The 24,410-nt window shown below is 33.9% G+C and overlaps 2 protein-coding genes across 11 annotated transcripts in view; one reads left to right on the top strand and one right to left on the bottom strand.

Moving 5' to 3' along the window:
• LOC131685570 (G protein-activated inward rectifier potassium channel 3-like) overlaps positions 1 to 24,410 on the bottom strand; it is a 432,523-nt gene that overhangs the window by 199,236 nt on the left and 208,877 nt on the right. The window lies entirely within an intron of this gene.
• Positions 1 to 24,410, top strand: part of LOC131685571 (serine/threonine-protein phosphatase 2B catalytic subunit 3-like) — a 249,870-nt gene that overhangs the window by 111,462 nt on the left and 113,998 nt on the right. The window lies entirely within an intron of this gene.

Genomic DNA, 24,410 nt, shown 5'->3' with positions numbered 1-24,410 from the left:
TCAACAACTAATGAACACAATTCAGCTGTCTATTCGGCAGCACTACAGAGGAATTTACTACCTCTTCTTTCCACCGAAGCACCGTGCACAGAAAAAAACCGCTTCGGTTTTCTGAAGTCGAACCGAAGTCGCTGCTGAGAATACATCAACACAAGTTGAAATTCGTACACACATGTAAACCGTGCTGAGTGAATCGGATTGGTTTTCGAAACTAGGACTCGGTTGAGGTTTAGATTTCGTTTACCGTATGAACGAAATCAAAACCGAACACGATGTGGATCACTCGTTTACACGTGATAAGATTTTGAGAACCGTTCCGGTGAATGTACGTACGTCATGTCTTACAATTCAAATCCAGTAAATTTAATTTATTGATTTAAAATAGCTGCACATGGAAAATAACGAAGGAATGCTATTGTTTTTTTTTCCTGGTGAAAGAAATCGAAATGTTTCACGTGCTCATCATTTTTGGTGAAGTCCAGCTGGAATCTATATTTTGCTATATTTTTTTACAAAAATCAAAACTTTTTGAGCGACTCTTAAGACAGATGTCGTCCGTTTAATTACACTATAATAATGATAATGAAAAACAGTTCTTTTTCACCATCAATCAACAGATACTAGTATTTCAACTATTACTTATAATCTTCACTGGCAGCTCCAGGAAGAGGCAAGTTTTTTTTGTATTTTAATTATAGAGGTTTTAACCTTACGGTCGTTCGCCTCTTTTCGGGTTAGAGATATCTCTGGAAAAATCTCTAATCCAATGTTAGGAATAGAACCCAGATGAGCTACGTACAAGGTAATCGGTTTACCAACTACGCTATGCCCTTCGATGCATATGATCTCAGAGATGAAAGCATCATATCGTATTTCAGGCCCGTGCACAGGAAATGCTCATTGGGAGGGTTTTGATTTTTCTACGTTTCTCACAACTAAGGTTAAACTTTGAAGATTTTTTATGAGACCTGGAAGTATTGTGTACCAATCGACTCAGCTCAGCAAATTGGGTAAATGTCTTTTATCGAGAAGGAATGGATTTGGTTAGTGATAGTGTCCGATTGGTTTGAAGTAGTTAATCCTACCGACTAAACTTAAACCTCTGGTATCTTGCCATCCTCATCCATCCGGGGCCACCGTTACATCGTAAAAACATTGTTCCTAAAATCGTGAATAAAGTACCATGAATTCTGGAACATTCACTATTTTACGTTACGAAAACAAGACTATGAACGAAAATCATGTTTATAATTACGTTTAATTTCACTTCGTATTTCCACTAATAAAAGCGTTATGAGGGCGCCCTCATAACGCTTTTATTAGTGGAAATATTTGTTTTTGTTTTATGAAATTCAGTCACGGTTGCCTTGTTATTACCAAATCGATTTTCTGTACGTGAACTAGTTCACAACTTTATGATCATTAATCTCAGTTGACTCATGATGTTATTCATAGATAGTTCGCAAAATCAAAACATTGTGGATATTTTCTCGTGCTCTATTTCACGAAACTCGGAATTTATTCATGAATCATTCATTCCTCGTGAACTAATTCATGATGCTTAATATATTAGACACGACTTACCATTCGTGCTCCTGAAACGGTTCACAAAATCATGAAATATTATTCATGTTTTCGTGAACTGGTTCATGATTTCTAGTACATGATTCACGATCTATATTCAATTTCATGGAACATGGTAATGAAATTTTCACGTGAACTAATTTCACAAAATTTGGAGCATTAGCCGTGGAATCATTCTTGTTCCGTGAACATTTTCATGAAATATCCAGCTGCTAGCGACCAAGAACAGGTACGAGTTGTTAATACAAAAAAAAACTATTATGACTCTATTATCGTTATTTATTTGATGATGTGATGTGTGGATAGAAAACGAAAACTGTGCTGAGCGCCGCAAATCGTGTTCGTGATATAGTGTACAGAACAAGATCCCGCGAACCAGTCACACTTTTATGATCCAGTTCACCTTGTCACGTTACTCTGAGTAAAAAACTGATAGTAACCAAAAAATAATGAATCGCGATAAGACGAAGCGAAATTACGAATAGCACGATGAAACTGCTGATATCGTGTCACATTACTCCAAATGTCAAATTCGAAAGTAAGCTCTAGAATAAAAAACAAATTATCCTGAAATCATAAACATAAATCACACAACTCGTGACAAAAATATCAAAAATCGTCACTAAGATCTTGAAATCATGAACACAAATAAACATGAATCCCTACTCGTGACTAAAATATCACGACAACATGAACAGAAATTATGAAAACCATGACAAAGTTCCTGCAATCATGGACATGAATCACATTACTCGTGACTGAAATATTCAAAATCGAGACTAGGATCCTGTAGCTATGAACATGAATCACTTTACTCATGACTGGAAATACCCCGATAATATAGAATATAGAATATAGATCCCGCTACTCTGAAATTAAAATTGGACTCAAGAATAAAATAGCACGGTAACGTGTTAAGAAATAACAAAAATCGGGGATTAGCTTCTGAAACCATGTAAATCGCTTGACTGTCGGCTGTGTATTCCCAAATTATGAACAAGACTCATAACAAAAACTAAACATGTCCAGCGAACAACAGTTACCCAACCAAATATTCGAATGTAACGCCAGTAGTATCTCGCACTACACACATTTGAAAACATCGATGTACCACAATTCCATTTGCATAAACAAACGTGATTTAAAGTGAATGTAATGTAAGCGTGTGCATTCCGAAAAGGGAAACAATCCTTAAAGTGTTTCACCGCCCCTGTTTGTGTTAATCGTTCGTGTTTATTTGCTGCTGCTGAGAATTTCTCGGCGGCGGTATTTCTTCCGATACCGATGACCATTTTCGCGAACCATTCAGCTGTCAGGCACTCCGACGGAGAGATCATCGACTGTAAAATTTCTGCAGATAACGATATCTCGATTTTACTCTGACATTATGCTTTTTCCTTAGATCCCGTTGCTAGCCCGCTGACTGACCTTTACTGTGTAGCTGATCTACTCACAACTAGTGCTAATATCGAAACATATGCCGAAACGTGGACCGGCCCAGAGATGCTGACCAACATAACTTATATCCGTTTCCAACCACCTTCGTGGGGTTTCTTCCTTGCTTTTTCAACGACTTATTTTTAGAGTGACCGAACCCTCCCCTTGCGCACGGGTCTGTCATATCTTATTTCAAGGGTAGTTGGAAAGTTAAGAAAACAATTAAAGGATAGAATAGCATCGGTATAATTGAATACGCCGTTAGTAATATATTGGCAGAATTAATAATAATTATTTGACTTCCACAGTTACATTGCGTTGTTCAAAAATTACGAATTGCTTGGCAATGAAGGAGGAATTATGGTGTCGGGCAGATTTACCATAAATTCACAATTAGAACTCTCTTGTACAGGCTAACAAAGAATTGTTCGTATTTCATGATGCGTTTAAGGCTGTTTTGTTATACAATGCACTCGGCTGTGTATAACTGCTTAAATATTACAACATATATTATATTATAATTTGAGGTCTATAGCTAAGGTATCACACTTTTTGGTACAGTAAATGCGGGAACAATCCACAATTGTCTATTTTATTTTTTGTTGGTTCGTACTATCATCAGATTCGGGTTTCTCATTTTTATTGCTGCCCCCCAAAAAATGACCCCCACCTCCCAATTTCTTCCCGAACGATGCACAATAACCAAATTTCACTGAAAAACATTTTAATGTGTAATGTTCATATTCTGTAAATTTGGTTAAATTTCGCTGTATAGTTTAGTGATTTCAGAGAGATTTCTTTCCATAAATTTGAACATAACCATAAAATTTAGTCAAGCGAAGGAAAATAATAATAATTGCCAGGGTTTTTGGTCTGGCAAGCAATCTGCAGTTGCGGCAAACAGATTTATGTCACAGCCGGCATTATGAACCAGGAAACTTACCATAAAGAGTGCCTTCAAAACGTCGACTTTTTAGACAAGACAGTGGTGCATTGACCTGATTTGACATCGTGCCGTTATGCAAAATCAACTCTGGCGTTGTATAGAATCGTAAAGATAAATATTGTGCCCAAAGACTGCAAGGCGCCAAAACAGCCCGGAAATATAGTAAATCGAAAAATACTCAGCAATTGCGAAGCGACTGCTAAAAAATCAGATGTTGCTAAAAATGAAATGAAAATGTAAGGAAAGTAGAAGAAAGCTGGGGGCGCAGTTATAGATCCATTCAAAACTTTCTAAATCTAAAGATGTCTAATATTCTAGAAGTACACATGGTATAAATTACATCAATATACCACCCATAATCGCATATTTGTCCCGTTTTCTGTGGGATTTCCTATCTTTGTGGGACTGATCTGCGATCATGGGCAGTAAAGTTAAATCAAAAATATAACTTGTATGCGATTTCAAGACGAAAGTGTCCTTAAATAAAAGTATTTCACAAAAATTATCGATGCTTAAAGCAGTGTTATTCTTGAAATATTGAATGTGAGTAGTACAAGGTTTCTAATGTGAGGAAACTGGATGGTCTCAAATCAAAACAACCTTGATATTTTATATGTAGATTTCATAATATTCAGAAAATTATTAATTGGTCCGTTATTGCCTTATGATCATGGAATTTAATAATTTCACAAAAACCATAAAATTGGCTTCGGCTTCCATGATATAGTTGATATAGTATGCATCAACAATATCAAAATATTACAAACCATCTTGTATGATGCGGAAACGCTAATTTCATTTTTCAATATGTTTCCATGCGTGGAATAGTTTCCTAGTTATCAGTGATTTAAAAATATTCAATTTCACAAGATTCAAAGGTTCAAAAAATCATAACTTTAAAAAATATTACATTCAGCCAAAACAAAAAATACATGTCAATTATTTTTCGCTGTAGTAAAATTGTCCGAAGGAACTAAAAATTTGGTTATAAATCTGACGTGGATTGACCCTCACATATTATGCATTTTTGTACTTGGTCCTAATATTTTCAAGAGCTATTTCATGAAGCTTAGAATATTATTCAAAGGTCCATTTCAGCCACGTGAACCAGTTTCAGACTAATATTAGTTACGGTTCACCAATCGCTATCGTCAAAGAGTTCATAAAATTAGTGTCCACTTTCATGGAATAGTTCCGAATCCTGATCTTGATTAAACTCCTATATTCACGAATTGATTAAACTACTATAATCACAAACAGGGGTCTCATTAGTCCCCCTGAGCAATCTAATCGTAAGATCAAGAATAAAATATCACTATAACGTAAAAAGGTATTACTAAAACCGCTCACGTACAACGGAGTTACGGAAATTTTGGCTACCTTCCAGCAATCAGTTGATTTAGTCGATATAGGTACCTTATAAAAATAAGTCGATCGCCAAAAATGAAATGCAACCATAATAAACTAAACATCTTGCGAAAAGAGAGCCATAATTCAAACGTTATAACGGCGCCATATATTTTTGGTCTAAACTAATTTTGTAGAAACACAAAATGTTTCATGAATACTGGCCTTATCACCTATTTTTATTAGGTGACTCATCAATATGAAACTTTGCTTGAAGCCACCTTGGTTATGCAACTTTTTTTTTCTTTCTTATTTTATTGCAAATAAGTAATAATCTTGATTCTATTATTTTCAAAATTGCTTATATATTTTGGCGCAGGAATTTTAAATGTTCGATGATTGGATAGCATTGTTAGGAAATACGTAGTGTTTAGTGTTCATTAAACCAACTAGGGAACTAATCCACAGAGTATTCAATGTACATAGGGAAAACGCATGGTCTTGTCTGAGTGGAATGATAACTTTAATCATGTACAAGGTTTGAGAGTTAACAATTCGCGAGAATGATCGAAAACCAGTTATTGATTTCCTTTAGTCATATCAGAACGAAGAATAAATGTTTTATTGCCATGTTCATCGGTTTGCTTTCAGTTCATTAAATCATGCTCATTAAATATTTGTATCTCATTATATTGTATTAAGTATTTTCATATTGTTTTGAGTAGTACAGGCATTATATTATTGATTACCATATTAACCATATTTCATGAGCATAATAATATTATGTTCCACCCAGGCGAAGTGATCAATTCACTTGAAAGGTGGAACACTCATTCATAAACCAATCATGAACACATCCATTCCAACGAGAATGGATCATACCAGCACCAACTCGTCGTATCTAAAAAAATATACTTGTGCCTGTCCCGAACTGTTTGAAAACCCTACTTAATGAAAAATAACTTATTGGTTATCAGCCCAAGTAGCACGCTTTGTTACTGTACAGTATCTGTAACTCTCTTGGTAACAAATATGTTATGGAAAAAGCGCACTTTCTTTGTATGTTGTGCAACATGTTCCTAACTGCAGCAAAATAATGAAAACAATAGCTGTGCCATTAGTCGAGCACTGGGTAGTTGGACAGTTCTGTTTTAGGGTGGAATGGCAAACAAAGAGGCATTTGCAACATGTTAGACTGTTTGTGCAAGTTAGCAAAGTTTCTGATTAGTTTCACAACTGCTATTGATGTTTGCATACTTAAAACTATTGGCCAGCTCTACAGTTACATAGTTGCACAATTAGTTTAAAAACCCGTGAAAATTCTTTTCAAATATATCCAACAATAAAAAAATTGTTTAGCAGTTGTGCAACATTTAAAACTTTCAGCAAGTTGCAATTGCTACTTGGGAGTCGTTCTCCTACTCACACCAAACAATACGTATTTTCCTTGCATATTAAAATCCGCACTCACAGTTCACAGCTTATCAAATTGAACAAGAAAAAATTCATATACTTTGTGCAGTGACTTGTCAGTTTGGCACTACCCGAGGGGCACTTGACCGTATACCCATTACTCTATTATCGATGCGATGTGACATCCTAATCAGAATATTATTTAATGATATCTAAAAATCACACAATCCTTCAAAAACCAGGTAATCAAGTGTCACATCTCATTCATATTCATACGTATGAAGTATACTTACTACATGATGTGATGGCCCTTTTTTCTTTTTTTTTTTTCGAGAGTTGTCCTACTGGAGCTGTAGAGCTAGGTTCTCGGAAGGGCTCCCCGTCAAAATCACAGCCGTGATTCTGAATGTGATATTCATTGTACGGTTCAGGTATGTGCGGGCGTAGGGAATCGCGATTGCGTGTATCATCGCGAAGAGCTCGAGCATTTGTACGGTAACGTATTCGATCGCGTGTGCCTTTGTATGTCGCGTGTGCTAACGTGTATGTAACTTCGCGTGCATAAATTCTATATAAATGCCGTTTGCTTTTGCATATTCGCGTGTATTCTAGAATGATCGCGCACGGACCGTGAATCTGATACTTAATTTTTCGTGTGCGGTTCAGATTCTAGAAAAAAATGGGTTCTTACATATCACTAGAGTACTCAGTCATGTCGCCAAGGAACGTGTTACCTTGTGGATATGAGCTTTATTTTTCGATTGGTATAACTGAATGTATGGACCTAAGTTACTAGAATAGAGAATAAAGATTTTCGGACATTGACCGATTCATGATCGCGCGTGTTTGCGGGTTCGCGTTTGAGACCGCGTTTGTAACTTCGTAAGTACTAAAACGTTCACGTTTTTACCGTCGTGTTGCGATCGCGAATATAGGTGTGCGTAAATGATCGCGAAGTATCGTTTGTTGACGTGTTTGTCGTGTGTGCTCGTGTATATGTGCCACGCGGACCGTCATTCTGATATTTAGTTTTCGGTGTACGGATCACATTCTGACAGGGAGTGAGTTACTCCATATCACTAGATTTCCCGGTCATGTCGCCATGGACCGTGTTGTCCAGTGTATATGAGAGCTTTCTTTTTAATTGATTCAATTGAAGGCATGGACCTAGACTTCTGGAATCGAGGATAGAGAAGTCCGGACGTGAACGATTCATGAATGCGCGAGTGCGGGAGACTGTAGGTTCACGCTTGAGACTGCGTTTGAGTGATTACATGTGCTGAGACGTTCATATTATCACCGGGATGTTATAATGTCTGGAAGAGCGCGGATATAGGTTGCGTGGATGGTCGCGAAGGGCTCAAGCATTTTTATATTTGTTTGTCGCGTGTATGCGACTTTGTGTGTATACATTCCATTTTTATGGAGTTTAGTGGATATGAGCATTATATTTTTGATTGGTCCACCTGAAGGCATTGGATTTATGCTACTTGGGCCGAGAATAGGGGATTCCGGACGAAACCGATTCATGATCGCGCGAACACGGGCATTTGGAGGTTCACTCTCGAGACCGGGATTGTTAATTTATAAGTGCTAAAGCATTCACTTAGTCACCGGGGTGTCACACTTTTTACGAGGTCGTGGGTGTGGTCGTGCGTAGATGATCGCGAAGGACTCGAGTGTTTGTATGTGGACGTTTTTGTCGCGTGTGCTAGTATGTATGTAACTTCGCGTGGATACATTATTTTTATAAGCGTATGGCCATTCGCATGTTCGCGTATTCTTCAATGATCGCGCGTGGACGTCTTGTCTAGTTTTTTATTTCTATTGGTCCAACTAAAGGCATGAATTTGGGCTGCTAGGATCAAGGGCGGAGACTTCCGGACGTGACCGATGCATGATTGCGCGAGCTTAGGTTCTTAGGTTCCAACGTTCACCAAATAAATCGGGGTGTTTGAATATTGGCGAGGTTGCGGGCGTTCGTATTTGTGACCATGTTTGTGTTATCGCGTAGGCCACGTTTGTACGTTTGGAATGGGAGATTGCTAGTGTATATGAGAGAATAAGCCATTTATGTTAGTGAGTGTTAGCATGGATCTAATTGAAAATATAGCAGCAAAATAAGAGTGCCTGCAGAGAGAATTGGGCCATAAACCCACATTGAATATTATTTGACCATGGCAGTGGATAATAAAGGTCGCCAAGTTAAGTACTAAAATTGATAACAATGTAGCTTAACTAAAAAAAAATAATCGTATCCCAAGTTTCTGTGATATAATCACTGTAATACTGCTTTGGTGGAAAAGCCCTCGGACCACATCAAGGTACAGTATCATGCCGAGGGTATTACATGATGTGATGGCCGGCCCTTTGAGCATTTAACATATAAAAAATTGTTTTTCAACTGCATATAGCCTGAGAGCAGATAAAAGAGATTTGGACTGGAACAAAAATTATTGAAAAAACTTCGTGAACCCAAAGTGATAAACGTTGGAAGTCACAGTTGGACTCCAACTGCATAGCGTCGAACATTGCGCCACCAATCGCATTTCAACCAACCGCGTTATTCGAATTCGATGATCTGTAACTTGAAAAAAATGTATAACTACAATTATACATTTTTCCCCTGAGATGTTCGAAAAGTACCCCCCCCCCCCCCTTCTTGTGCATTTAAAATGTCGAACATTATCGAATTTCAGCTACTACTAAACTTGAATTTCAATTAAAAACTGTTTTCCTAAAACTGAAAAATGCACGATTTTGATACATTGGCGACTCCCATACTCATTGGAATTATCCAATGCCATTTATTTTCAGCTGCCGTTACTTAATGTCTACTAAAAATTATTTTACATGTTTTTTGCACAGTTTCTCGTAACAGTACGGATTTTTTTCGAGCGGTTTTTTTTCACGGCATGATCGCATCATGGAACTGGTATATCGAAATAGGTATTTTATACATAAATATGGTGTTATTTCACAAAACCCTGCAAAAAAGTGCGTCCTGAAACAGAATCCGGTGTATAGATTCTCTGTGCAATTTCAGCCAGTTCCGATCAATATCGGATTAGCAGCCAGAGGTGGTTGCACAAGCTCAACACAAATAGTTTCATGAATACGAGATGAAATATTATGCTTTTTAAAGCTTGCTCAAAATATTTTGTTATTTTTTCTAATTTAAATTTAGAAATCTCTCTTTCCACTTCCATCCGTCTAGTTTTATTTTCATTATATTGCCAACAACTTCTCTGGGCCTCACGGGCAATAACTATTGCCACCAAGATTATTGAATATTATTTATCGAAAAATATGTATGTCTATTAAGCAATGTCTATTTTAATATTTATCATAGAAAGTATTTATTCTTTGCTTAATTTTTAAAGCTTTATTAAGGGTTAACCCATGTATTAATCGCACTCAAAATACAGCGGAGTTGGAACGAAGCTCCAGTAGATAATTTAAGAATGCACGTTACAATTCCGTATTAAATTTGCAAAAGGGCGAATAAGATTTGTAAATAAACTTTTCTTTTAATGGTTTCTCTTAATTTACTATAATTTCAAAGCAGAAAACAATTGAAATTACTTCTACGAAGCGTAAAAATTTACATTAACGCATATTTTTCATGAAATTCCACTCTGCAGCAGACTAATGAGCGAAACAAGTTTGTTTACAAAAAACACTTTCGCCCTTTTGACGAATTAATATCGAATTGATTGTTAACTATCTTTGGATCAAAGTAACCCGTCCAAAATGTAAACAAAGCTCGCCTTTGATTTTTAGCAGGTAACTGCGACGCTAACTGGCCGGTGTTCGAGCAAAACGAGTTTATAGCTTGAATCGCAGCATCCTTTAAATTTTTATTAGAAATATATTTTTGCCATAATTCTTCTTTATTGTTATATATTTCAAATCTGGCAAAAGTCAAATGTTGCTGAGGAAATTCTTTATCCAGTGCTATCATTACCTTATTTTTTATGTTTTGCGACTTAGTTTGGTCTGACTAAACACCGAACAACTGTATGAATGAGTGAGCAAAAACAAACGTCCGGTGCACAGTTCATTACCTAGGAGGGAAGAAAGGAACTGCTCATTTCGTTCTACCATGATACAGATAGAAAATCCAATTTATCTCAAGTGAGCTGTTGTACCTTACGCATACCTACTGCTGTAGCTAAGGGCCCCTTGTCTACTGTTCGCCAAAAACTCTCTAGTCTCTTGAAACAAATTCATTAAATGGTACCTATCTACCGTTTTGTTTCCAATGTCCGACTGCTCCGTATTTAAAATATAAAATTTAAAAGCCATGAAATGAATAAGTACGCAATCTATTATTACCTATTGAACGCAGAGCTGGTATTGATACTGATTATTCTGTATTATTCTGCAGTGATGTAAACAGCTGACTTGAGAACCTGTGATTAATGTTTTCGACTGGTTTGACGCCTCACGTAGTGTACAGTGATAAAAGACTCCAATCCAATCGATACTTTAATTGTAACAAAGGTTGCCATGGATGCGAGCGTAAAAATGAAACTGCTGCAAGAATATATAAGAATAGGAGCATTGGATGAATTAACGGGAATACGGAAAAATGTTTGACCAGCAAAAGTAGGCGAAGGAAAATTTTTGCGGAAATAAATTCTGAAAGAACTGACGGGTTTCATGGAGAAGCATTGAAAATAATTCATGGATTCACCACATATCGGATTGATCAAAAGCAATTCTGTAGAGGAACTTCACGCCAACTCGAACAAATGTTGGCAGCACCCTCTCCGATTTTAATAAAACTTTCTGTACATGAGAACTTTGTCACAAAAAGCCACTTTGCATACTTTGTTTTTCCAAAAATGATCTAGACTGTCTTTTGAAAAGAGTTAAACTTTTTTTACCAATTTTTTCCAAATGGCTGTAGTCTAAAAATGAAATGTAGAAAAAATGTTGCAGAAGTGATTTTCACAAAATTAGTCAATTTTTTGAATAAAAATATTGAAAACAATATTCATCGACTTCTACACTAAAAAAATCGATTTTTAAAATTAAAGTCGATTTACAAAAAAAAACCCATCTTTGAATTGGATGAAATTTTATTCCAAGATAGGTAATTATGTTCCCTACCTACCGTCAAAAATTAAAGCTGGGCACTTTTATGGAAAAAAATTGTTTGAAATAAACTTTTCCTTGTTCAAACAAATTTTTTTCAGTGTATTTTCATCGAAAACTGAACCAATGAAAGTCATAATCATCTCAGAATCCAATTTCCCAACTGCTAGATGCCTGATACATGCAACAAGTATCAGTAACGAAATTGGTATAGCATCTCGGACTGGACGAAAACGAGGCCGAAGAATTCGTTTAACGGAGATCTGGCAGTAGAATACTTAGCGCACGACCAGACAACATGTTTAATATCGCGATAACCACCATCACAAGCGCAGAGACCACTCTCCACGGTCTCAATACGCCAGAGATGGGCCTTCTGCGTATAATTATGGTACATGACCCAATATATCACCCGAATGAAGTCATGACCCTCATCCATTCTCTTGGACCAAGGTTTGTTGATACCTTTTGGATTCCTAAACATCCATCGCTTGCCATGAAATTTGCCAATTTTCGAGCGTCCTCTGAGAAGAAATATTTAAAAATTTCTAATGCCAAAATGTCAACCTTCTCATTATCATTCTAATCCAAGTGTCCGCCTTCTTATTACCCGGAATGAAGTACTGCGAAAGAGCTCAAACTAAGGTAATCTGCTATGATTTTTAAGATAAAGTACTGAAAACTCCCGTGTTTTCTCCAGGAAATACAAAGAGTGCTTTCCATGCTCCATTAAACGGAAAGCCTCCTGTAACTATAACGATGTATAACGATGTGGGAATGGTCGTTGATAGGTAAATTTGTGGGTAGAATGTTGGCAGCACAGCTTCTTTTATGATTGCACTCACCACTACTGTCATAATAATTAGCATAAAAGCGATGCATAGCTGTCGTCATCATATGACGAACGTTCCTTGTATTGCAATCACAGGATGAATCGAATACGCAACGTAGGTAGGTTCTCTGATGATCCGTTCCGTTAATCCGTCGACAGACTGGTGCCAATAGTCGCGTTTTTTAGCTTTCATCAAGTTTTTCATTTGCATTTGTAGCGTCGCGCACATTGAGAAAAATTCGGGCGATCCGACGTTCAAAAGTCCCTTTCGCGTATAATTCTAAGCAATCTCTGCCCACCACGAGGTAGGAGATTGTTCATGGCTGTTCGCGTCGGGTACTCGTTTCGTCTGACCTTTAATCGTAATGCAAATGCATTGTGTAAAACCTGGGTGGGGGGAAATGTAGGGACTGAATTATAAGGACAATTGGGGTTTTTGATGTCCCATGTCGAAATTCCTACTAGTTTCTAAGATTACCGAGACCAGGAATCACTTACTTCGGTTTTGTAACAGCACCCTTCATGGGACACTTTTCAGGCCTTTACGAGGAAGCTTAGGAGAGAAACTCTTTCGGAAGTTTGTAGGCACATTAGAAGATGTTCCCAAACATGGGACTCTCGCTCTTTAGTGTACAAGGAAACGTAGAAATTAGTCGTTATCGATGGCGTAGCGCTCTTTTGTATTATTGGTGCGTTCCTTAAAAGAATGTATCATTTTGTCCCCGGATAATTTATATACATTTTCCACAGTATTTTCCACGGCGTGCCTTGGTTCTACAATGAGTCGCAATAGGCCCAATTGTTTGCAACAACGGAAATTCATGCCTCGCGGCACAAAAAGGCGAACAGGTAGACTAGCCCCGCTCAACAGATCAAAGCTTGAAAGAACCGATTCGGCGAAAGGTTCGAAATGAGGCTGATGGGAAATAAGTTGTTTTGAAATACTCCTTCATTTTTTCCTGAACGCAATTGCTTGCAAGCCAGAATTTTCACTAACTGAAACAAAGGGTTCTTGAAGCAGCGAGACTACACCATCAATCTCTACTTCCCGGGCGGGTACATAGACAAGATACTTCTTCGTACGCGGCCGTACGTGGTATTTAGTTAAATCTCGCATACATCGATGATGATATTTGCCCCATTCAAGTTTGTTATGGATATACCAAATTTGTTACTAATACTTTTTTGCATGTATCAGGCAACTAGCAGTTGAGAAATTGGATTCTGAGATGATTATGACTTTCATTGGTTTAGTTTTCGATAAAAAAAACACTGAAAAACTAAAATCAGTTTGGACAAGCAAAAGTTTTTTTTAAATATCTTTTTTTCCTTAAAAGTACCCAACTTGAATTTTTGACGGTAGATAGGGAACGGTACCTATCTTGGAACAAAATTTCATCCGAATCAAAGATGGGTTTTTTTTTTGTAAATCGACTTTAAATTTCTAAAATCGATTTTTCCAGTGTATGAATCGATGAAGAATTTTTTCAATATTTTTATTCAAAAAATTAACTAATTTGAAAATCACTCCTACAACATTTGTTTGTAGGATTTGTCATTTTTGGAAATTTGGGCCAAAATTGGTAAAAATGTAATTCAGACGAATAACCTTTTACACACGTGTTTACAATGCACAGTGGTCCAGAATGCAAATTTAGTAGGAATTTTGAGATTTTACTAAAACTAAACAACTCAGCCTTATTAAGTCTTTGGAGAAGTAAGCTCTATCTGTCATACTTTTTATTTTACAACAAATTTAAAGTCGGAGCTTAGGGTGTTTCTTCGAAATACAGTTTTATTCCAATAACTTTTGCTGTATTCATTTAAAACTGAAGTAGTCTTCAGATAACTTTAAGATTGTTTCAAGGCGAATAATTTATTCATGAGTATGAGTAGTTATGAGCACTTTTTCGTCAAAAATTGGGGTTGTTTGGAATAACAATATCACTCATTTGGGGCAAATAAAAGATAATTCTACTAACTATAAATAAGGTCATGATTATAGTTAAAATTAAGCAAAAAATGGCGAACACGATATTTTTTTAAATTTCATAAAATTGATTTAAAAAAATTCATTTTTGAAATATTAAGTGCTTATATCTTCTGTACAATAAAAGCTAGAGTTTTGATGTATTAGAAGAAAATGTTCGTCCTCAAAAACTCTAAAAAACATCTGAAGGATAGGTTGGAAAAAAATGAAAACTGGAAAAGTTACATTAAAAATTTGTTTTTTTTCTTGAATTGATTCTTTGTAATATGTTTAAATGACTTTCACGGTGAACAATATAAAAAAATGTAGTTTCGTTTTCATGATAAAATAATGCACATCACAATATTGTTCTATTATTTCAAATAGTGGGTAGGGTGGTTTTAAATTTTTTAAAGTCAGAAAAATAACATTTTAATGGTTCGAGATAGAGTTTCGCTGTCTTGCAGAAAATTGAAGAAAATGAAAATTTAAAAAACTTTGTCGAAGACACTGAAACTCTATGTCGTGTACTTTTCATTTTACAAGAAATTTACCAAAAAAATTTAGGGTGTTTCTTAAAAAATGGTTTTCTTCGTATAACTTTTGCAGTTTTGATTTTTCATTAAGATCACTTAAGAAATACTTTCAGATATTTAGGAGAGCAATTTGTCTTAATATATTGAACCTCTAGCTTCGCTCGTAAGAAAGTTATATATACTTTTTACTAAAAATAAACTATTTTTTGAGTAAATATTGCAAGATATAAAAAAATATCGTACTTGCCTTGTTTTGGTGATCTATACTACAAAGCATGCTATCTCATATGAAAGCAACAGTATTTAATGTTCAGTGCCTAAATCGAAGATGATTCTATTTGAAAAAGTTATATTTTTTATATAAAAGTTCTTATAACTTTAAAACGAAAAAAGTTAAGTAGTTGGTGCTTTAAAGCAAATTATGCGCCCTAAAATAATCTTCAAGTTGTCCAAAGAGCACTTTAGCGTAAAATAAAAACTTCAAAAGTTATAAAAAAAACCGTTTTTTTAAGGAACACCCTAAAGTTTACACTTGAATTTCTCGTGCAATGGAAAATATAAAAGCTAGAGCTTGCATGTCTTCAGCAAATTTGTCTAAAATGTGTTGCTCTACAACTTCATCGAAGACAGTAAAGCTCTATCTCAAACCGTTAAAAAGTTCTATTTGAAATATTGCTAAATTTAGAACCACCCTAGCATCAGTTTAAACAAAAAGAAGGACCTTTAAAAGTACATCAAATTTGCCAAACATGGTGTAAGGCTAAGTCAATTAATTTTAGCAAAAAGTTAAAATTCCTGCTAAATTCGCATTCTGGACCACTGTGGCAATGTTTGCAAAAAAACAGCGATTTTTTCTCGCGATTCTCGGAGATATTATTACATTATTCTATTTTATTTATTGAAATAGTCAAAAGGATTGCTAGGGAGCTTCAAAATCTACGGAATCTAGTAGACAGTAGTTATCCTCTAGGGAGACATATGCGTAGAGAAATGCAGACAAAATGGTTACCTTCAATTCAATTGTCGAAATCCAGCAGTGCTCCCAAAAAAAGTAGATTGGCTCAATAATTTGACATTGTCAATTGAAATTTGAAATCGTCAAAAAAATAATTGAAATTGTAAAAAAAATTGCTCTTCTTACAATTAAATCGTTGTGACATTCATATATATTCGACCAGAGTTACGTTTTGTGTCCGCAATTCAAACCGAAACGGTTTCCAGGGAACCATGATACCGAAAGCTGGCACTCGTCGCGATTTGTTCTTCCTTTTTCTTTTTATTTTTTGATTATCTCGCAGAAGCAGAATCGTCCGGATAAGAAGGGATTTCGCCAAAACTGAGCCAAAGCAGCAATTAAATTTCAGCATTAATGCTACCGGTCAGATAGCGGGAGCCATCGGGATAAACTTTTCTATTTTTTTTACTGTTTGCGCTTCTTGCGCTTGAGTTCGCTAATTTCGTCGGTTTCTAGCTAATTTGAAAATGAATTAATTTGGCTTTTATGCGCGAGGGGTGGTTCGTGACCTACGCGGTATGACAGCCGAAACGGAATCGATCCAGTTCTGAGGTCAAACTCATAATAACCAATTGATGAGCCTTTTTTGAGTGATTAACATTTCATTCGAGCGTCAAACAATTTAGTATGGCGCCACGTTGGAAATATTTTTTTTTTACTCATGCAACCAGTGTTGCCCTTCATTATTCATTATTTATCTCTTCATCATCTCTTCAAGCTACATAGGAAACAAGATCGTTAAAATGATGGAATATAAACGAAAAACAGATTCATCATAGTTGGCCTACTTTTCCGTTGGTTCCTGACAGTTACGGCTGTGAACAAAACTGGAAACTAGAGCCACGGTGGGAGAAAAAAACCAGCCAACTCAACCATTTCTTTTTTTTTTTGCAAACCGGGAGGCGGACATTCATTAAGCTGTTTTATTGCGTCAACCCGGGAAACGACGATAAACGTAGTCGGAAATGGCGAGATCAAAATTGAAACTGCGTTACTTCTGCATTTTTTTTATCTATCTCTCGGAATGCTGGTAACTTGTCCCATTTACGGTGTCTTCGTTAACGGAAAAACATATTTTGAATTATCGATCCCACTGACATTTTGAAATTATGTGTAAAGCTGTTCATGTACGACACGACACGGCAGAACTCGGTCGTTCGACATACGGTAGCTTAATACTATATTAAAAGCAATACTCCTTTGTTCGAAAAGTATCGAAACAAAATTAAAACCAGTGCCATCCAGTTAACTAGCACATGATTAACATGACTCAGATGTACACAACACCCCAAAAAACCCCTGTAAAATTTACACTGGCCTGACGCCAAACTATTTTACAAGTTGTCATGACGACAGCTGCCTCTGTTGACCGGCTTCGAACGTTCGGCAGACGGGCAGAAGAAGGTCGGTCGGTCGTCGGTCAGTCTGTCTATCTGTCTTTGGGGCAACAGCTGCAACGCAACAAAAAATGGTACCTACACTACTTACCAGCCCGTAAATGATGATAATCTGTACGCGGCATAATTATTCCAAGATTAAATTAAATATTAATGAGTATCGATTGCTTGCGCTTGGCTTGGCTTGGCTCGGCTCGGCGGCTGGCGGCGCTGCCTCCGGTGAACTTTGTTGTGACTTTTGCCTGACCCCGGCTCAAATGCATGTAAATATGTACATAGGTACGTACCAAACCAGCTCTAGTGCCGATGTCAGTTCAAGCACACACACGAAGTTAATTGGGTAGTTCTGGTGGTTTGGTTTTGTGTTAATAAACAATTAGTGGGCACAGTAAAAATTATTGATTGACAATCTAAAAAAATACATCAATTTTAGGTCGTTTTGATTTATCAACAGTTGTGAAAAACACATCCAATCAAAGAATTTCCTGTTTTTTTTTTTCTAAGCCTACTGAGTTCGACACCAATTATACGATTTTATCTATAAACATTGTTACATAGTCGAGATTCACTGCGACCAACTAACGGAATTAATTCATTAGTTGAAACAACTGACAGATGTCAAAAAACATCTCAAACTATTGTCAGTTTGATTTTCAAAGCACATTTGACATGAGATTTTGGCATTCAGTTGATTTTTAGTTTGACGATGGTGAAAAAGTCCCCAACTAGCAAATCACAACTGTATGAAGTCTGATGCCAAAAAATTAGAATATCTGATGCTAGCTTTAGCGATTCAACTTTGAATGAAATGATTGGCATTCGCATGCTAAGATCGAGAGCCGAGAATTATGCAAAAATTGTTGTTCTATTTGCAGAAAAACCACAACAATAACACCGTGACAAAAGTCACGTTTTATTCACTAATTTACACTGTCGCAAGCTTGAGGTGTCAATTGACTGGTTCAATTCACACTGGGACTAGTCGAGCTAAGACGTTCGACACGAATAGTAGGCGCTAAAAATGCTCGCCCCCCTTCGCATTGGCGAATGATGAAAATAGCAGGCGCTCAAAAAATGCGATCATGTATGTATTAAAAAAAATGCTGTTGGAAGAGATTTGCTTTTTTTCTCTTAAATAGTTTATTCAACACAAACCTAGATGTAAGCTCAACGGAACCACTGATCTTTTATATCTAAAATGAATAAATATTAAAAAGCTGTGAGGCGCTCACACTTTCTATTTTTGCACTCACAATCTCATGCCCAAGACCCATGCTTAAGCATGGAGCAATTGGCACACACATCGACGTTCGAGAGCGGAAAAATAGATGTATTTACGCTCTATAGCATTTGTTTTAGCTGTAGTGACATTAACGATGTTAGCCGCGAGGTTAAATGACGTGGTTCGACTTGGACTTCCTAGAGGATCGCGGTAATATGAAAAATCATTTTTGGTTGACTTAAATTTGAAGGATTTTCTATTAATCACGATTTTCAAAAACTTGAACACTAATCATATTGTAGGTGTGTACGTCTAGAATCAAAATATATTGAAGATCCCAGATCTGTATACGAAGATGCTCATGAAGTTCGACTGCAAGGTAATAGATGACGAAACCTACGTCAACCAGTTGCCAGCGCATAAATTTTCGAATTTCACTATGCGGGAATTCTGGAATTTTTTAAACATCGAATCTTCGAGTTTATGAATTTTAGAAACCCTGAATTCTCGGATTTAAATTTTCGACATTGAATTTTTGAATTTTCCCATTTTCAAATTACCGAATTTTAAAATTTTGGAATATTTGAACTTGCAAATCTTCAAAGTGTCAAATTAAAGAATTTCCGAATCCTCGACTTTTTCAATTTTCGAATTCGAATCCTCGAATTTTCGATTTATTTTCCAACATATTGAAATGTCGAATGTTCGAAATATCGAATTTTCAAAATTTCGAATTTCCAAATAGTTCCGAATTTTTGATTTTTATGAATTTTAGATGAATCCTTGAATTTTCGAATATTCTAATGTTTGAATTTTCGAATGGTTGATTTGTTTGAACTTTCGAATCTTCGAGATTTCTACATTTTGCATTTTCGCATTCTCGAATTTTTGAACCTTTGAAATTTTGCATTTCTGAATCTTCGAATTTTCGTATTTTCAAATTTTTAAACCTTCGAATCTTTGAATATTCGAATTTTCTAATTTTTAGATATTCAATTTTTGATTTCTTTGAAATTTCGAATTCTTTAATTTTCAAATTTTTGAATCGTTAAATTGTTGAATTTTCGAACATTCGGATTTTTGAATTTTCGAATTTTGGTGTATTCGAATTGTCGAATTTTCGACTCATCGAATTTTCGAATTTGAATCCTGAAGATTTTGAAATTTTGATATTCAAATCATCGATTTTTTTAAACTTCCGAATTTTTTGAATGATCGAATTTTTTAATCTTCGAAATTTCGCGCATTAGAATTTCTGATTTCTTGAATTTTTAAATTTTTGTAGTTTGAATTTTTGAATTTTCGAATTTTCACATTTTAAATTTTTAAATTCTCAAATTTTCGAATTCTCGAATTTTCAAATTCTCGAATTTCAAAATTTTCGAATAATAGAATTTCAGAATTTACGAATCTTCAAATTTTCCAATTCTTAAATTTCCGAATTTTTGCATTTTTGAATTTTCGAATTTTAGAATTTTTGAATCTTCGAATTTTTAAATTTTGCGAATTTTCGAATTTATATTCTTTATATTCAAATTTTTGATTTTTTGTAAATTTCGAATTCTTTAATTCTCAAATTTTTGAATCGTTAAATCGATTATTTTTCGAATATTCGGATTTTTGAATTTTCCAATTTTGATATATTCGAATTTTCGACTGTTCGAAACTTGAACTCGTCAAATTTTCGAATCTTCAATCTTTTGATTTTTTTTGATTTTCGAATTTTGGTATATTCGAATTGTCGAATTTTCGACTTTTCGAATTTTTGAATCTTGAAGATTTTGAAATTATGATATTCAAATCATCGATTTTTTTAAACCTTTTTAGAATGATCGAATTTTTTAATCTTCGAAATTTCGCGCATTAGAATTTCTGATTTTTGGAATTTTTAAATTTTTGTAGTTTGAATTTTTGAATTTCTGAATTTTCGAATTTTCACATATTCAAATTTTTAAGTTCTCAAATTTTCGAATTCTCGAACTTTCAAATTCTCGAATTTCAAAATTTCTGAATTTTCGAATCTTCTAATTCTCGAATTTTCGAATCTTTGTATTTTCAAAATTCGAATATTAAAATTTTTGAATTCTTGAATTTTCGAATCTTCGCATTTTCCAACTCTTAAATTTTCGAATTTTTGTATTTTCGAATTTTGGAATTTTGGAATTTTGGAATTTTGGAATTTTGGAATTTTGGAATTTTGGAATTTTGGAATTTTGGAATTTTGGAATTTTGGAATTTTAGAATTTTGGAATTTTGGAATTTTGGAATTTTGGAATTTTGGAATTTTGGAATTTTGGAATTTTGGAATTTTGGAATTTTGGAATTTTGGAATTTTGGAATTTTGGAATTTTGGAATTTTGGAATTTTGGAATTTTGGAATTTTGGAATTTTGGAATTTTGGAATTTTGGAATTTTGGAATTTTGGAATTTTGGAATTTAGGAATTTAGGAATTTAGGAATTTTGGAATTTTGGAATTTTGGAATTTTGGAATTTTGGAATTTTGGAATTTTGGAATTTTGGAATTTTGGAATTTTGGAATTTTGGAATTTTGGAATTTTGGAATTTTGGAATTTTGGAATTTTGGAATTTTGGAATTTTGGAATTTTGGAATTTTGGAATTTTGGAATTTAGGAATTTTGGAATTTTGGAATTTTGGAATTTTGGAATTTTGGAATTTTGGAATTTAGGAATTTTGGAATTTTGAAATTTTGAAATTTTGGAATTTTGGAATTTTGGAATTTCGGAATTTCGGAATTTTGGAATTTTGGAATTTTGGAATTTTGGAATTTTGGAATTTTGGAATTTTGGAATTTTGGAATTTTGGAATTTTGGAATTTTGGAATTTTGGAATTTTGGAATTTTGGAATTTTGGAACTTTGGAATTTTGGAATTTTGGAATTTTGGAATTTTGGAATTTTGGAATTTTGGAATTTTGGAATTTTGGAATTTTGGAATTTTGGAATTTTGGAATTTTGGAATTTTGGAATTTTGGAATTTTGGAATTTTGGAATTTTGGAATTTTGGAATTTTGGAATTTTGGAATTTTGGAATTTTGGAATTTTGGAATTTTGGAATCTTGAAATTTTGGAATTTAGGAATTTTGGAATTTTGGAATTTTGGAATTTTGGAATTTTGGAATTTTGGAATTTTGGAATTTTGGAATTTTGGAATTTTGGAATTTTGGAATTTTGGAATTTTGGAATTTTGGAATTTTGGAATTTTGGAATTTTGGAATTTTGGAATTTTGGAATTTTGGAATTTTGGAATTTTGGAATTTTGGAATTTTGGAATTTTGGAATTTAGGAATTTTGGAATTTTGAAATTTTGAAATTTTGGAATTTTGGAATTTTGGAATTTTGGAATTTTGGAATTTCGGAATTTTGGAATTTTGGAATTTTGGAATTTTGGAATTTTGGAATTTTGGAATTTTGGAATTTTGGAATTTTGGAATTTTGGAATTTTGGAATTTTGGAATTTTGGAATTTTGGAATTTTGGAATTTTGGAATTTTGGAATTTTGGAATTTTGGAATTTTGGAATTTTGGAATTTTGGAATTTTGGAATTTTGGAATTTTGGAATTTTGGAATTTTGGAATTTTGGAATTTTGGAATTTTGGAATTTTGGAATTTTGGAATTTTGGAATTTTGGAATTTTGGAATTTTGGAATTTTGGAATTTTGGAATTTTGGAATTTTGGAATTTTGGAATTTTGGAATTTTGGAATTTTGGAATCTTGAAATTTTGGAATTTAGGAATTTTGGAATTTTGGAATTTTGGAATTTTGGAATTTTGGAATTTTGGAATTTTGGAATTTTGGAATTTTGGAATTTTGGAATTTTGGAATTTTGGAATTTTGGAATTTTGGAATTTTGGAATTTTGGAATTTTGGAATTTTGGAATTTTGGAATTTTGGAATTTTGGAATTTTGGAATTTTGGAATTTTGGAATTTTGGAATTTTGGAATTTTGGAATTTTGGAATTTTGGAATTTTGGAATTTTGGAATTTTGGAATTTTGGAATTTTGGAATTTTGGAATTTTGGAATTTTGGAATTTTGGAATTTTGGAATTTTGGAATTTTGGAATTTTGGAATTTTGGAATTTTGGAATTTTGGAATTTTGGAATTTTGGAATTTTGGAATTTTGGAATTTTGGAATTTTGGAATTTTGGAATTTTGGAATTTTGGAATTTTGGAATTTTGGAATTTTGGAATTTTGGAATTTTGGAATTTTGGAATTTTGGAATTTTGGAATTTTGGAATTTTGGAATTTTGGAATTTTGGAATTTTGGAATTTTGGAATTTTGGAATTTTAGAATTTTGGAATTTTGGAATTTTGGAATTTTGGAATTTTGGAATTTTGGAATTTTGGAATTTTGGAATTTTGGAATTTTGGAATTTTGGAATTTTGGAATTTTGGAATTTTGGAATTTTGGAATTTTGGAATTTTGGAATTTTGGAATTTTGGAATTTTGGAATTTTGGAATTTTGGAATTTTGGAATTTTGGAATTTTGGAATTTTGGAATTTTGGAATTTTGGAATTTTGGAATTTTGGAATTTTGGAATTTTGGAATTTTGGAATTTTGGAATTTTGGAATTTTGGAATTTTGGAATTTTGGAATTTTGGAATTTTGGAATTTAGGAATTTAGGAATTTTGGAGTTTTGGAATTTTGGAATTTTGGAATTTTGGAATTTTGGAATTTTGGAATTTTGGAATTTTGGAATTTTGGAATTTTGGAATTTTGGAATTTTGGAATTTTGGAATTTTGGAATTTTGGAATTTTGGAATTTTGGAATTTTGGAATTTTGGAATTTTGGAATTTTGGAATTTAGGAATTTTGGAATTTTGGAATTTTGGAATTTTGGAATTTTGGAATTTTGGAATTTTGGAATTTTGGAATTTTGGAATTTTGGAATTTTGGAATTTTGGAATTTTGGAATTTTAGAATTTTGGAATTTTGGAATTTTGGAATTTTGGAATTTTGGAATTTTGAAATTTTGGAATTTTGGAATTTTGGAATTTTGGAATTTTGGAATTTTGGAATTTTGGAATTTTGGAATTTTGGAATTTTGGAATTTTGGAATTTTGGAATTTTGGAATTTTGGAATTTTGGAATTTTGGAATTTTGGAATTTTGGAATTTTGGAATTTTGGAATTTTGGAATTTTGGAATTTTGGAATTTTGGAATTTTGGAATTTTGGAATTTTGGAATTTTGGAATTTTGGAATTTTGGAATTTTGGAATTTTGGAATTTTGGAATTTTGGAATTTTGGAATTTTGGAATTTTGGAATTTTGGAATTTTGGAATTTTAGAATTTCGGAATTTCCAAATTTTCGAATTCTCGATTTTTCGAATTTTCGAATCCTCGAATTTTTGAAACTTATAATTTTCGAATTTTAGAATTTTTAAATTTTCGAATTCTCGAATCGTAAAATTTTCGAATTCTGAATTTTAGAATTTTTGAATTTATTAATCCAATTTTTTTTTTGAATTTATTTAATATTTAGATGATGCGATTTTCGAGGAACGAATTTTTGAATTATTCGGTTATTTGCATTCTCCAATTTACGAAATTTTCATCTCCCCAAATTTTGGAATTATTGAATGA

Source organism: Topomyia yanbarensis, chromosome 2, assembly GCF_030247195.1.
Source record: "Topomyia yanbarensis strain Yona2022 chromosome 2, ASM3024719v1, whole genome shotgun sequence".
NCBI classification, from domain to species: Eukaryota; Metazoa; Arthropoda; class Insecta; order Diptera; family Culicidae; genus Topomyia; species Topomyia yanbarensis.
Note: the sequence above shows the minus strand (reverse complement) of the source record. Positions and strands in the feature narration are given on the sequence as shown.